Consider the following 17,351-nt stretch of genomic DNA (forward strand, 5'->3'; position numbering starts at 1 on the left):
ACTGGCCATCCTGACCTCTCTTCATCAGTGACACTTTGTCCCCTCAGAAAATTTGTACACCAGCATCTCCTTCATGGCATTATCCCCATAAACTTGGACTAACATGTCCATGATTTAACTTCCACTCTTGCCAAGTTTAACAGGAAATTTAAAGTTTGTTCATTGCTCTAATTCGAACTCCGACATTCTCACAATAACAGCTCTGATGGCCATTCCAGAAAAAGAGTTCCAAAATTGCTTTGATGCATGAACTAGGTGCTGGTGTTGGTGTCGGTCAATAACTTCCCAAAGAGAGGATTTTGAATGTGATCATAGTGATATTCAGCAATGCAGTATGAAGCACTTTTCTAGGGTGAGTCCATGAACTTAATTGTCAGACCTCGTATGTTCCTATATCTCTTTATGGGTAGTGTATGAGTAGAAATTGTCTCACGAAACATACCACCACAGTGCTCAACAGAATGGTTCTCATGAATGAATATTTGCTGTAGGGTTTAATAGTAAATTTGTGCTGCAATGAGAATCGTTTTGGGTTTGTTTTTTTCTCAGAGTCTCACACTGTCACCCTGGCTGGAGTGCAGTGGCACAATGAAGACTCATCACAGCCTTGACCTCCTGGGCTCAGGTGATTCCTCCACCCCCAGCCTCCTGAGTAGCTGGGACTATAGGCACATACTACTACGACTGTCTAATTTAGTTTTTATTTTTTGCAGAGATGAGGTCTCACTATGTTGCCGAGGCTGGTCTTGAACGCCTGGACTCAAGTGATCCTTCCACCTCAGCCTCCCAAAGTGCTGGGATTATAGGCATGAGCCACCCACGTACGACCCGAGAATAGCCTTAATATTAAGAAAAGATCTGCAGGATTTGGGGTTGTTTTTCATACATAAACAGTACACACACACACATTTTTCCAACTGCATTTTATTTTAAAGGATATTATCATAGTCTGATTAGAGCAAAACTACCCAAACAATGTATTTTAAAGGTCATATTCAAATACTCCATAAATATAAGCTACTCTAGAGTAATATTTAGAAAACATTATAAAATAAATTAGATGTTCTGTTCCTCTGAGGACAAGAATGTTTTCATTTTCTTGTGCAAATAAGAAAATATTGATTTTTCTTTTTTGTTTTTGAAAAAATCTTTAAAATATACTAGGCAGATTGTTTATGTGTTGCAGAAGTTAGATGTCTAAGGGCACTGAAAGAGAAAGATTAGGATTGTATCTCATAACTTCAGGATATCTTAAGAGAAAACCAACTAATTTTGTGACTTGGAAACTCGAGGCTAGTTATATTCTGCTTAATAGCAGAAGCCCTTCTGATACTGGCTTCATTGTTTACACTAGCGTTATTTGTATAACTGTCTTTTTCTTACTAGATTTTTGACTTCAGCGCTTCACTTCACTCCTGTGTGTTAAAATTATTGGTATAAATATATTTTTCTTTACCAAATTATAAATCCCTTGAGAGTAATATTCTCTAAAGTTATTGGTATGTGTTTTTCCAGCCAGGCATGATGGCTCATGCCTGTAATCCCAGCACTTTGGGAGGTTGAGGCAGGAGAATTGCTGGAGCCCAGAAATTCGAGACTAGCCAGGGTAACAGAGAGACCTCATCTCTAGGGAAAAAAATTAAATATGGTGGCACAATCCCAACTCACCACAACCTCAAACTCCTAGGCTTAGGCGGTCCTCCCACCTCAGCCACCCAAGTAGCTGGGACTATAGGTGCACACCACCATGTCTGGCTAAGATTTTAAGTTCCTGGAGAGCAGGAACTGTGCTTTTTATATTCCCCACAGTTCTAACCATAGAGCTCTGCCCTTGGCATTCACTCAAGAAACTGTAAACTCATCTCACCCCTTGACTTCCACTCCTTCTGACTTCCCTTTCTTTGCTAAGGGACACCCAAACACCCAAGTTACAAGCCATGATTTACAAACTTGTATTAATTGTAATGTATGTCCAGAAGCTATAACAAAATTCAAAATGATAGTTTAAACAGACCAAATTTGAGCTTCCTGAGAGTTACTACTCCAGTCCATCCTACCTGTGCAGGTGACTCTGAGCTACTGTGCACTGCACAATTCCATGGGATCTTATGCACACTGTGGCCTATGGGAATAGTGCTCATTATACTAGTGCTGTGTACAACTTCACAGTTGCATTCAGCAGCCCTAAGGGCTGTTCCTTGGTAGCAGAGATGAATGCTCCCTCTTCCTATTGCTCCACTATTCTGAGGAAGTCCTAAGAGGCATCGTGTCCCAAGATAGATCATTGCCTCCATATCCACCTTCCATGAAGAGCATGCTTACTGAAAGTCATGTGTCACTTCCACTCACATTCTGCTGGCTAGAATGTAGTCATATAGCCACGCCTAGTTGGAAGGCAGATTGGATAATATCCTTATTCTCAGTGCCAAGTTAAAACTGAAGAGCTAAATTACCAGAAAACTGGAGAGATTTGGGGGTGACTAGAAGCCTCTATTACAACTTGGGCCAGGCATGGTGACTCATGTCTGTAATCCCAGCACTTTGGGAAACCGAGGCAGGATTGCTTGAGCCCAGGAGTTCAAGACCAGCTTCAGCAACATGGTGAGACCTCACCACTACAAAAAAAAAATTGCAAAACTGTGCCAGGCACAGTGGTGTGACCCTGTAGTCCCAGCTACTTGGGTGGCTGAGGTGGGAGGATCGCCTAAGCCCAGGAGGTTGAGGTTATGGTAAGTAGGATTTTGCCACCGTAATCCGGCCTGGGCAACAGAGTAAGACTCTGGCTCAAAACAACAACAATAACCATAATGCCACCTTTCATTTTGGAAGTCACTTTCACTTCAATTTCTGCAGTCTTTATTATAGCTATCACTACTCCTTGACTCCTGATAGCACGATGCCTTTTCAGGTCTACTTTATTTGCTTCCTGATCCCCTGCAAAACTCTTTTAATGTTTCCTTGCCTCCAGGCACTTCACTCAACTCCAATCCACTTGCCTCCAGGCACTTCACTCAACTCCAATCCACGTTGGCGGGAAATGCCAGCTAATCTGATTCACATCCATCTCTCCATCCTTAATTTATCCTGCTGTCTCTTATACACTCTTGTGCTTGGTTTCAGCTGAACTCCTTGTTCTTCCTTGGACACATTCAGTATTTTTCCACCAGTAGGTTTTCTCAGACTGTTCCTTTTACAAGATGGCTTTTCTGGCCCAAATCCATGTCACCCCCTTAATTACCCTTTTAGTCCCAGCTTAAAAAATGCCCCACCCTCACCTCGCGTCATCTGACCCCTAGTCCATCTAGTTCACTTGACTATTCATATACTAATTTTCATTATTTTAATATTTATTTAGACATCATAATTTGCAAAATTAACATATCTTAAGGATCCAACTCAATGACTTTTTTACATCTGTACATACCTGCTGTGGTTAATAAAACGTTGGCCTCACAACCTTCCCCTGCTGGTGTCACATGTGTGCACCTGTTATATTACATGCCAAAAGGGATTTTGCAGATATAATGGTTACTTATCGGTTGGCCCTAGGATAGGAAGATTATCCTGGATCACCCTGGAAGGCTCAGTGTAATCTCATGAGCCCTTAAAAATAGAACTTTCTACCAGAAGACAAGAAAAAAGAGACTTGAAGTGTAAGAAGGGTTCAACAAACCACAGTTGCTTTGCAGATGGTAGGGTTCACAGGAGAAGGAATGTGTGGCCTTGAAGAGCTGAGAGAGCAGCCCCCAGTGCATGGTCAGAAAGGGAAAGGGGACCTCAGTCCTACAGCTGCAAGGAACTGGAGTCTATCAAAAACCTGAATGGGCTTGGAAGTGAATTTCTCCGCAGAGCCTCCAGATAAAAACCCAGTTCAGTGGACACTTTGATTTTGGTTTCAGTGACGTGCTTAGCAGAAAGCACAGCAGCGCCAACTGAGACTTCTGAGCCACAGAACCTTGAGATAAGAAATGGGTGTTGTTTAAAGTTGCAGAGGAAAACTAATATATTCGTGGAACCTGCTCTTGGATCAAGATTTGACATATTTCAAGCACTTCATGCCTTCTCAGTAAATAACCCCCGACCAGAGATCACCACTGCACTGATTTCAACCATCAAAAATTAGTTGTGTGTACTTTTGAGCTTTATTTAGGTGGAATTATATAGAATGTACTCTTTTGTACTGGCTTCTTCCCTCAGCATTAGGTCTACAAGATTCACATTTTATTACTGCATGTAGCAGTGGTTCTTATGCCTAAAACTCCATTAAATTTATTCATTACTCTTGATGGATAGCTGAGTTACCTCCAGTTTGGGGCCACAATAAAGAATGCTGTTACAACCATTCTGGTACATATCTTTTTGTAGACATATGCACTATTTCTCTTGAGTGTATATCTAGGAATGAAATTGCTGGGTCTTTGGGGGTGTGTATGTATAAAACCGATACTGGCAGTTTCCCAAATTCACCCTTCCATCAGCAATATGTGAGGTTCCAGTAGCTCCATATCTTCAGAAATAGTACGCTGTTCATCATTTTAATTTTAGTAATTTTGGTGTTATATCTCGTAGTTTTAGTTTGCATTTCTCTGATGACTAATGATTTTGTATGCTTTTTCATATGCTTATTGGACATTTGAGTATGCTCTTTTATAAAGTGCCTAGTCTTTTTCTCATTGGCTTATAATTCTTTACTTTAGATAGGAGTCCTTTATTGGATACATGTACTATGAATATATTATCCCAGGCTCTGCCTTGTCTAGTCCTCTCTAAAGAAGACTGCTAATAAACAGAAGTTTCTAACTGTAATGAAGCCCAATTTACTTCCTTTTGTGCCGATTGCTTTTTGTGCCCTTAAGAAATCTTTCCTGACCCCAAGATCATGAAGACGTCCTGTTTTCTTCTAGAAGCTTGACTTTGCCTTTCAATTTTAAGTCTTTGATTCACATTATATTTTGTATATGGTTAAAAGCAGAAAACAAGGGTTTTTCTCCCCCTAATAGGCACCTAACTGGTCCACCACCATTATTAAAACCATCTTACATATGAGAGTCTATTTCTCAACTCGCTGTTCTGTTCCAGATTCTTTTCATCTATCTTTTCACCAATAACATAATGTCTTAATTACTGAAGTGTCAAATAAGGCTTGAGATCTGATAGTATAATTCCTTAAGATTAGCATGGTTATTGTTGTCCCTAAACACTTCAGTATAAATTTTAGAATCTGTGTGACAATTTCCATTAAAAAAAAATCTTCCTGAGACTTTAATTGGATCTGCATTTAATCCATAGAATGATTTCAGAATGATTACCTTAACAATATCAAGTTGCTCAATCCATGAACATATCTTTCCATATTACTTAGTTTTCTTTAAGGTCTCTCCTAATATCTGTAGTTTCTGTGTACAGCTTTTGCCTGTATTTTGTTAGCTTTATTCACGGGTAATATTGTTGATGCTATTGCAAATAGGAAATTTTTGCTTGCCATATTTGGTTGTTACTAGTATATCGAAAATACAGTTGACTTTGGGAATTGACCTTGTATTTAGTGAACTTGCTAAATTCACTTGACAATGCTGTTTATCTGTAGATTCTACTGAATTTCCCACTCTGTCTTCATACACAATATCATCTGTGACTAATGAGAGTTTTGTTTCCTTCTTCCTTGCCTTTATGCTTTTTTTCCCTTCTTATTTCACTAGCCACAATCTCCATAAGGTCAAATTGAAGATTTAATAGTGGGCACACTTACTACCTGATTAAAGCATTCAACATATCACCCTTCAGTATGGTGTCTGCTGTAGGCTTCCTCTAGATATCAGTAATTGGACTAAGGACATTCTCTTTTATTCTCAACTTGCAGAACAGGGCAGCTAAACATGAGAGTTTTGGGAAGATGAGGTATTTGGGGGATCTCTAGAATCCCTTTCTAAACCCTCAGACTTCTTCAGAGGCTTAATGATTCAATATCTGCACCCTCTGGCCTCTCTCACCAACAAATTCTTGCTTTCAGTCCACAGGGTGTAAATTTAAGATGTTTATCTCTGTGGTTGCAATACTTTGATGTGTGTGTTTACTGATTCATTCATTATTTTATTTTACAAGATTTAAAAATATTTATAAGGACCATACACTAAACTGGAAAAGCAGGAATAGATAAAAATTAACTACATGGAAAATACAGCTAGTGTGGAAAATCATCACCAAGGCATACTTAACATGTAAATGTATCCAGGCTATTATCCTACAGTATTATTAAATTTGACCTGCAAATTTTTCTGATTTTCTTTATATATGTTGTAAGTTTAGCATTGACTATAAAAAACAATCATATTATTTCCTCACAGGCCACAAAGATTCTGTAATACTAGGATTTGAAAAAAAAACCTCCTCTATTTATCTTCATGTACGTCACGTGGAGAATACTATCCACAACTCTGAAAGAAATGCAGGAGCAGATTGCCTGATTGTTTACTAACCTTTTCCTTAAGATAGGCAGAGAACATAATTCCAAAGCGGAAGGCACCAAGCACAATTTTCCAAGCTCCTAAGCATTTTGGACTAAGCAGCCTGTACTGATGAACAGGGGTTGAGAGAAAGGAGATGGGCATCCACTCTGTTTAGAGAAATGTTCTTAACTTCCTTCAAAAAAGTCTGTAACTCTCTCTGCTAAATACAGAGGTGCCAAAAAATGCATACACATTTTAAGAAAGAAAAATCTGGAATAAAATTGCAATGCTCAATATATACTGGTAACAAAAGATGAATACCAATTGTTTTTGACTTCTGCAATTACAAAAGGTGCTCAAAGTGGTTCCCATCAGCGTCCAGGCACCTCTGATTACGGTGACCTATTGCAGGACCTGTGGCTGTGTGATTCCCCTTGTGCACACTGCCACACAGTACCACGCGTCTCAAATGCATCATGAATGCGTGCAATTGTTAGGCGTGTTGGAGGTTTTGTTGCATGCTCACGCCTCCATTGCCACTGACTTGCACGACATTCTCGAATTTCAAATACCACTTCAAAATGGTCTTGCACACCTCCAAAGACAACCGTGCTTCTGCCATCCTGTCCTTCCTGTCACAGGATGATGCTAGCATTTATTTGATTAACGCTATCTTTTGAGCAAATGTCATTCTACACATTGCTATCGTAATTCAATTCAACTTCCAAAAGTAACACATAGATAACATCTCTTAAATTGTGTGTACATTTTTTTGACACCCCCAGTATAAGCTGTGCAGAGGGCATTTTAGTTATAATTAATTTCTGGCAAAAGCTTCCTTATTGCCTGTAATTGATTAAAGATGGTCACAAATCATCACTCTCCCGAGCAGGGGGTGGCTTTCATTTCCCCTCCTTGGAGTCACAGGGGCTCTGGGTCTGCCTCGTTGTTAGAATGTGGTGCAAGTGAGGTTGGGCCAGTTCTGGGCCTAACCTCTATGAGGGCGGTGTCCCCTTCCTGCCTGTCTCTTGAGACTACCCTCTCAGAACCCAGCCCCACTTGAGAAGTCCACACCACATAGAAAGGCTGCGTGTGGGCCCTGCAGGTGTGTGCCCTCCCTGAGCTCCCCCATGGCCGCCAACACCTAATGCCAGGCACGAGTGTGAGTCACCTTGGATGTTCAAGCAGTTGAGTCCCCCGGTGATCACTGCCTCCGCTGACATCACATGGAGCATATAAACCTGCCTGGAGCCAGGCTCGGTGGCTCAGCCTGTAATCCCGCGCCTTTGGGAGGCTGAGGTGAGTGGATTGCCTGAGCCCGCGGGTTCGAGACCCGCCTGGGCAACTTGGCAAGACCTCATCTCTACAATAACTCAAAAAAATCAGCCAGGCATGGTAGCGCATGCCTGTAATTCCGGCTACTCGGAAGGCAGAGGCGGAAGGATCGCCGGAGCCCAGCGGGTCGAGGCTGCGGTGGCCGGGAGCGGCCACCGCACTCCAGTCTGGGCGACAGTGAGATTCCAACTCAAACAAGCAAGCAAGCAAGCAAACAAACAAACAAACAAAAACCTGCTTGGTTGAGCCTTCAACTTGGCAAGAGGACGGTGAGAGACTGTAAAATGACTGTTGTTTTAAACTACTAAGCTTGGGAGTGGTTGTTTTTTTTTTCCTTTTTTTGAGCTGGAGTCTCACTGTCGCCCAGACTGGAGTGCAATGGCCGCTCCTGGCCACCGCAGCCTCAACCTGCTGGGCTTCGGCAATCTTTCCGCCTCAACCTTCCAAGTAGCTGGAACTACAGGCACACGCTACCACACCCGGCTAATTTTTTGATTTATTGTAGAGATGAGGTCTCACCTGCCCAGGCGGGTCTCGAACCTGCGGGCTCAGGCAATCCACTCACCTCAGCCTCCCAAAGGCGCGGGATTACAGGCTGAGCCACCGAGCCTGGCTGGGAGTGGTTTCTTAATTGGCAATAAATAATTTAAATGTGTGTACGAATCTCGGCTTTTGTGTACAAAATTTAAATTTTGTGCACAAACTTAAATGGTCTATAAAACAAAATAACACATAGCAAATAATTAGTAATAAATAATAAAAGTGCTTCTCACTCACGTGCCAGTTCACTGCCACTGCCACTCCAAAGACTCTGCTCCAGGAGTTCATAACTAATCACTGGCACACATAATCGGCATCTTCCCATTCTCATCTTACTGAACTCCCTGCTGCATCTGGTTACTGACTGCTCCCTTTTTAAAAGTTTATGTATGGATCATAGTTCCGGATGGTTCAAAAACTAGAAAGTTTTACAAAGTTTAAAAACTAGAAAGTTACCAACGAGAAGTCTCTTCTCTGGTTTCTCCCCACATCTGGGCAGTCCCGTTCCCATGGCTACCCCCCAGTAGGCAGACTTTGACACTTTTTTTAGGCGTCTTTTCAGAGTTTCTACATACATGTATACACATATATGTATATGCATACATATAGACTGTTTCCCCTTTCTCATTTTTAAACAAAACATATACCTTATACACACTATTCTGCTCCCGTGTGTTTTTTCCCCCCATTAGTAACACATCTTGGGGATTGTTATATGTAGGAAATTCAAATTTAAAACCAGCTGTCTTTAAAAAATCAAAACAAAACAAAAAACTCTAGCCATACTGTTAATTCTAGATTAAAATGCTGCATGTCCCCAGTCAAGGTGCTTCTGGACATGCCACAGAAAGGTGGAAAATCTAAGACACTGGTGGCTGTCTCGCCCTTCTAAATTCATAAATGGTCAAAAGTGTCATTTATCATAGAGAGTGGTCCTTACCAAGAAGAAAAAATAATCAGTAAGTAGATCACCTGCTGCACCTCTGCCAAGCCAATATTTCGATTTCAGAGTGAAAGACGATTCAGGCTTGCATTTGAAGAGACAGGGCGACGAAATACAGAGAAAAGTAGGGATGAAAGCACATGATCCCCTACACATGTGGCAAGGCTGAAACTCTTCCCTCGTCTCCTAATAGTGATTCTATACCCATGTAACTTTGAAACGAAAAGTGCCCCGATATAAACCACAGGCAGCATTTCATTTTAGTCAGAGAAAGGAAGGTCTATTCAATAAATGCTGTTAGAATAATGTAAGGTAAAAATACAGTTAGATTCCTACCTTGTGACATGAACACTCAAAATTTCAACTGAAAAGAAAGTTACACAAGTCATAAAAGAATAAAATAAAATAAAATGTACTTAAGATTTTGAAACATCTAGTTTTTCTAAGCAAGACATAAAATCAGGGGAAAAGGTGAAATTTTGTAAACAAACTTAAATGGTCTATAAAACAAAAACCATGATAAAGTTGAACACAAGTACCTGATGGAAAGAAACATACAGAGGGTGCCAAAAAAATGTATACAAATTTTAAGAAAGGAAAAAACTGTATTAAAAGTAAAAGGTGACTACAAGTTACATTCGACTTCTGCAGTTTCAAAGGTGCTCAAAGCGGTTGCCATCAGCATTCAGACACGTCTGATTATGGCGAACTAAAAGTTAATACATAGATAACATCTCTTAAAACGTTTATACCATTTATGGCACCCCACTACACAACAAAGAACACACATAACTTACAGATACATTTACAAATAATCAAAAAAGACTAACATCCAAGAGAAGAGCAGGCAATTCACAGAAAAAAATACCCATAACCAATGAGCATGAAAATACATTCAACTTTAATAATCACGTAAATACAAATTGGAAAAAAATAAAGATTCACACCATTTAGTGTGAGAATATCAGGAATTATGCTCCCAAATCTTGTTGTTTGGAATAAATTGATATAGTCCTTTTAAGGAGCACAATTGAGCAGCATATACCAGAATTTAAAATGTGTATTTCCCTTAATCTGCCAACTTTTCTCTTAGAAATTTCTCTTATGTGTATTCACTGGTACAAAGATACAACATACATGGACTTCTTACACAATCTGAGACTGATTCTTCATTAGTAAAGTTAATGGAATCGTATAAATAAAATTTGCTATTTTAAAATGAGATAAATACATGGCCTTATACATAACACATTTCAATGAATAGATCAATACCATATTGATACGACTATCACCACCATTTTATTATGACATGGTTATTTGGGGGACTCTATAAATAATTCTAAATAGTAGTGACCATCAACATAGAAATACTAGGAAATAGTATGTACATATACGTACATACACACATGAATTTCCAAAACACTCTGAGCAAAATAGCCCCCCAAAAAGCCTAGATTATTTTCATGTATTTAACTATCTCTGTGTATGTGTTTGCTTGTGTGCAAAGGGAAAGTATGAATGCATGTTTTATAAAGGTCTAAAGACACCAAACTGTTATCAATGCCCTAAGTATTGGAGTTGACATTGTTTTACTCTGTGTCATTCTAAATTGTTTGAATTCTCTCTCTTTCTGAACACCCTTCGGAACAACCAGTAGAGGCTGCCATGTTCCCATTAGACCTAGCAAACCTGCCTCATCCGAAACCACAACAGCTGGACTACAGGATTTCAGTCAATTCTAAGCAATTTGGTCATCTGGTTTTTTTCAAATTAGAAATGATCAAGGATAATTTATAATCCATATTTTGCATACTACTTAGGATGAACAAGATTTACATCTCATTTTTTAAATGGGGACTTAGCATAATGAGCTTAAGTTTTTTGAAAAATCATCTTTTTCCTAACAATGGCAGATTAATGAAGCATTTCTGAACAAAATTATTTCATCATATTCTGATGAAGGAACCCATCATTTGAGAGACCTATAAAACTTTGATGTTCTTCGATTAATACCATACATAAAAATTATTAACAATATGCTGACACATGGAATTCTCTAAAAGGATCTCTTGTTGTAAAGATAGAAGTCGTATGCCCCATCCCCTGGACTTGTTGGTGGAGCAAAGCCCTCTTCCTCCTTCCCTGCCAGCACTGCCAAGGGGCCAGGCTGGCTGCAAAACACCTCACCACAGCACCTGCCTTGTTTGAAAAACTGGCTGTCAGAAATCATGACCAGCAGGATTCCATATAATCGAAAGGAGACCAAGTCACAGGAAGGTCCTTTCCACTATTCCACTACTAAATGAAACTGTAGACTTCTAATTCAAGATAAGGAAAACAGTTAAATATAGGCAATCTTTCAAACCAATAAAAGTGGAAAAAATATAGAAAAGGAAAATTTTACCAAAACTATCCTCTGTAAGTGACATTAAATTCTGCCCAAGAAACAAGTAAGTTTGGTACGACTTCAGAAATTTCACCTGGTACAACAGCTATTATAAAGCCATGAAAAACAACAATGTCATCAGTAACAACTAACATTTACTGGGAATTTATAATCTGCCAAGCTCTGTGCTACGTATTTTTAGATGTTGCCTCACTTGTTCCTCAGACTTATCCCATCTTACAGATGAAGACTTTGGGGCTTCAGAAGTTAAGTACGTTTTCCCAAATCTATCACAAGTTTCACTCCCATGTCCCAAATGTGACTGATGAGAATTTTTAAATACTTGTCATCAGAATCTAATAACAATAATAATATCCTGATATTGTTTATAATTTTTTGTTAGTATTTGCCAAAGATAAATCCATTAAAAGTCCATCTTTACCCCTGAAGATATATTTATATCTTAATTTAACTTAAGCCATTTTGTTTACTACAAGATTAGAATTGGTAGAAAGACAACTGAGCTTTAATTCCACAAAGTTTTTAAAAAGATGTGGTAGTGACTTATTTTCTTCTTTTAATGTTTGCCTAACTAAAAACATATTTTCAAGTAAAGAAACTGAGTGTTTACAAGGTATACATTCATCTAAAGTTAATTCACAGAAATATTTTTTAAATGCTTTTTCAAAAACAAATAAATAATGCCATAAGCATAATAATTAGGAATTTTCCAAGGTCTAAAACACTTCATAACTATGAATATATAACTTGTAAAATAATCAACACTTACATGAAATAATGCTTTTTAAAAGCCTTTTTAGTAACTACACTCACACCTAATTTTTGCTACCTATTATTGTTATTTGAAACAATGCCTATTCCGAAATTTTGAATTTCTTAATATTTCAATTATCATAAAAAATTTTACACATTTTTAATGCTATAAATTTAGTTCTTTTTTTTTTTTTTTCTCTAGATGTGGCATCTCACAATGTTATCCAGGCTGGTCTAGAACGCCTGGCCTCAAGTGCTCCTCCCACTTCGGCTTCCCAAAGTGCTGAGATTACTGGTGTGAGCCACTGCACCTGGCAAAAGTTAGTTTCTACCTAAAATAGTTTATATATGTTGATTTTGGAATTGAAACAAAATACCAGATTTTAGAATAAATGCTTATGCATACAAGTTATAACTTTGAAAAAAATTAATACTTGACATGCAAAAATCTATGTTCTCTGAGCTGAAAACTGTTTTAAAGTCATTTTTTCTTCTTGAGTACACTTAACATAAATTAATCTTTCCATTTCCTCAGTTCTTAAGATTAATTTCTTTTGTAAGGGTTTTAATAAAGTTCAGCAAAAGTTTAACTCAGTAAAACCTGCTTCTGAACACATTAATCTAACCACAGACCTATTAGTCAACTTATGATTAAATTAAAAATCACTCAGGCAAATTATAATTATTTTCTGTCATGCATATTTCTCAAAAACAGAAGTATATGCATCTTGCACAATCTTGGATATAGTACTCCTAGAAAGATTTGTGTGTGTGTATGTTTAGGGGAGGACTTATTTACAAAAAAAGAAGACAACACCAGAAGTTCTATTCAAGTAACAACACCACTATACAAATATATTTTAACACAGTTTCTAACTGTAATGATATCCATTATAGCATGCCATTAAATTCGATACAGCAAAAAACCTTACAGAACTTTTCTGTCTTATGATCCACACTACCTAAGTGAATGGTTCAGATAAATTGTATGGCAACAAATAATATTTGCTACAAAAAGCACAAACAAAATGTCTTATTATGTCATGCTATGAAAAAGAGTTTTTCATTTTTATAAAGTGTTCATTTAGATAAAAAACACAAAGGAATGACAGTAGAAATGTTGTTTGGTTTTTTTTCCCCCCAGTTCTAGTGGGCACATTAAATATGGCATTTGTATGAAGTCATCTCCCCTGCTCTTGATATTTCTCTATTGTAGTATTTCTCAAACACTGGTTTATGATAACTCAACTGCTTATATCAGGATTACCTGGCGCTTTACTAAAATATGCAGATTTCTTGATCCCACAGCTGCTGAAGCAAAAATCTCAGAAAAGAATTCTGAAATCCCCAGATGACTCTTATAGAGCTATGATCTGAAGACCACAGGATAATAACTACAGTCATCACACTTAAGGTTAAATGACAAAGTGTTAAGTGAATTTAAGGATAATTTTTAATTTTCAAATTGTACAAATTGCACTTTCAAATGTAAGACCTGATCATAAATCAAGAAATAAAATGTATTTTTACAGCAACCTCAATCTTGTATTATATATAAGTTTAGCAAAGCAGAATAACATGATAAGAGTATAGAGTAAGCTAGGACAGAAAGCTGTAATTAAGAAGCAAAATCAAAAGTATATTAATTAAGCAAAATCAAAGAATATTAATCACAGAATTCTCTGAGTATAATCTAGGGGTATAAAAGTCAATATAAAGGTTACATTAATAATATGCCTGGAAATTGCATTATGTATAAAGAATTTGGTACCTTTAAAGCACTTAAAAAGACATCAATCTTCATGTATCAGAGCACAAGCATAATTAATCTGGTAACAAAAACCCCAATGCCTCATTTCACAAACTCCTATAAATTAGAACAAAAGGCCTTCTATTATTAAAGTATCTGTGAGCTACTCTTCAACCAAAACATTAAAAAGCATATCTGGACTACAGGAAGGAGGGAAAATATTAAAAAGCAAAACCCCTAAAACACTAAAGTTAGTATCACCAGAAAACATAAAACAAATTAATGTTACTACCCAAAGGCACATACATTAAATCTAATGAGAAAAAAAATCAAACAAACCCAAATTGAGGGATGTCTACAAAACAACTATCCTATACTGTTGAAAATATCAAAATCACGAAAGATGGAGACAAACCGAGGAGCCACTCTAGAGCAAAAGAGATGACAACTAAATGTAATTCCTGAACCTGGAGTGGATCTTGACTCAGGACACCTCTTCATGTGTACACATGCATCCATGCTGATGAGATTGGAATAGGTCTGTAGATTAGAGAGAGGTATGGTACGCATGCTGGTTTTCTGACTTTGATTATTATACTGTGGGAATGTAAGAGAACATTCTTGTTCTTAGGAAATACATATTAAAGAAATTAGGGGTTAATGTTTTCAACTTGCTCTCAGCTGGTTTACAAAATACTATGAATTGAGAGAGAGAATGCTACAGCAAATGGGACAAAATGTTAACAAGTGGGGAGGGGAGTTCAAGTGAAGGCTTTCAAGGAGCTCTTTTTACTACTCTTACAACTTCCCTGTAAGTTTGAAATTATTTCCAAATAAAAAGTGACATAAATATTCTTTAAAGTTATATTAAGAATACTAAAAATAACCTAAAATTTTGGAATATTTTTTAAGCTTCATATCCAACACAGGTACCTACGGTTATTTAAATATTTTGCAAACTTAGACTGAAAATATGAACCAATTGAATTTAAAGTTCAATTCAATGCCTGCAGACTAGAAATTACAAGACTGTGTTGCTCTTATTTTTTCATCTATCAATCATATGTATAATCTAGATCTATACGCATGTGGAAAGAAAATACCTCTACACTTTGCATATTTATTTGAAAAGTATTTTAAATGTGGCTTTTTATCGTTATCTTTTTCATTCAGTGATCCCTTAATTATTTATTGTATCAGTCTCATAATCTATAACTGATTGAGTTTGTTATAAAGTAGTCTTAAGCCAGAGTGTTGCCTATTTAATGGTACGCTGATAAGCTTATACACATATGCATAACAAAAAACCTATCACATCAGATTACTAACATATTGTATTTTGTTAAAGCACAGAGAAATATTTTGCAATGTGATTTACTAACCAACATGATCTAGTAATGATGCCAAAGGTTTGCTACCTAGGATGGAGGAAGGTGTTAACTCCCTACAGCAGGACCTGGCACATACAGGCACATGGTAAATATTAGTAGGGGGAGAAAAGATTACTGCAAGGTTCTAGATCACTTGCAAAATATCACTAGAAACCATAATTATGTGCTTAGAAATCTAGAGTTATGAAAATAACACTTCTGAAAATCTACGGACATCAAGTAAAAAGAGCTTTTGGTGAAAATAACTATAACTATGTTTATTTTGGCATGCTTTTTTTTTTCAGAACTGTCAAGAATGTTGGTTGGGTGTGGTGGCTCATGCTTGTAATCCCAGCACTTTGGGAGGCTGAGGCAAGAGGATTGCCTGAGCCCAGGGGTTTGAGGCCAGCCTGGGCAACTTAGCAAGATCTCATCTCTACAATAAACCAAAAAATTAGCCAGGTGTGGTAGTGTACACCTGTAGTTCAGTTACTTGGAAGGCTGAAGCAGAAGGATTGCCTGAGTCCAGCAGGTCAAGGCTGTGGTAGCTGTGAGCATGCCACTGTACTCTTTAAAGTCAAGTGAGACACCGACTTTAAAAAAAAAAAAAAAAAGGATGTTGCTGTATTCATCAAATTAAGACCTTAAAAAAATTTTAAACCTTGTATACTGGATAATATACCAAGCTATAAAGCTACAAAAATTTTAAAACAGCCAAAATTTAAAGGAATGCCAACTAATATAACTGAAAGTTGCTAACATCCATTTCTTCATACATGGTTTTTCAAATGCCAGTGTCTACAGGACTGAATTCAAGTTCTATTGAAAGTTATGGAGACTTAGGGAGAAATTAAAAAGAAGACACAGTCACAGGAACAAAATGCAAGGAAATTTCAAATTCTTTTTCTTTTTAAAATCAGACTACTGTTTAGCACTTTATTTTCTATACAAATGACAGTTTAGAATGGGTTAAATAAAGACGATATGAAGATAAAGTTTCGATATACTTTGAGTATATGAATAACAGTTCACCAAATAGTTTGTGTTTTCATTTTTATTAAAGTCAATAATAATTCCTATTTCAAGATATTCATAACTTGAGGAGGAAAAAGTATTACAGCTGCTTGAAAGGAGTGCCAGTTGAATTGATGAAAATTTTAGAAATATGGTTTAAAATATTTTCCACAAGACAAGCATCTAATAAATTAATATGTGAATTTTTTATACTATGTTACCAAAAAGGGAAAACGTCCTAAAAGTTTCTTCCATACAAAAATTCAAGATGAAAACTGATCAAGTAGTGTAAGAGCACAATGAACATTAGGGTTTTGAGAATCAGTAACCTAATCCATATTGCTCAATAAAATATTCAGCTGCAGAGGAAACATTAAAATGTCATGTAATAAAAGAAATAGCACCTTTAAAAAAACCAAGTTATTTAAAATAAAAGTTTGCAAAAATATTCTGAACTACAAATCTCTACATGAAAAAATTTTAAAGGAAATGATAACACAAAAATCAAGCAATTTTGAAAAGCAATGTTACATTATGATTGTAAATAGGAACAATACAGGACATTTAAAGCCAAAATTACACCTACATATCTATGGTAGCAAAAAGTTTCTTTTCTTTTAAAGTCATATATTTAATATTCTCTTCAAACTGGGTGAATAAATCAGCATACTTATTATAGGTGGGAAAATTTTTAAAGGATACTTAAGAATTAAAGCAGTATTGAAGTATCTCTGGTCTATCTATTTATTAAACACAAGGACAGGAGCTTTATTATGAGACTTTTTGCTATTCA

The sequence above is a fragment of the Carlito syrichta genome, unplaced genomic scaffold, assembly GCF_000164805.1.
Source record: "Carlito syrichta isolate Samal-C Ts95f unplaced genomic scaffold, Tarsius_syrichta-2.0.1 Scaffold302327, whole genome shotgun sequence".
In the NCBI taxonomy this organism is placed as follows: domain Eukaryota; kingdom Metazoa; phylum Chordata; class Mammalia; order Primates; family Tarsiidae; genus Carlito; species Carlito syrichta.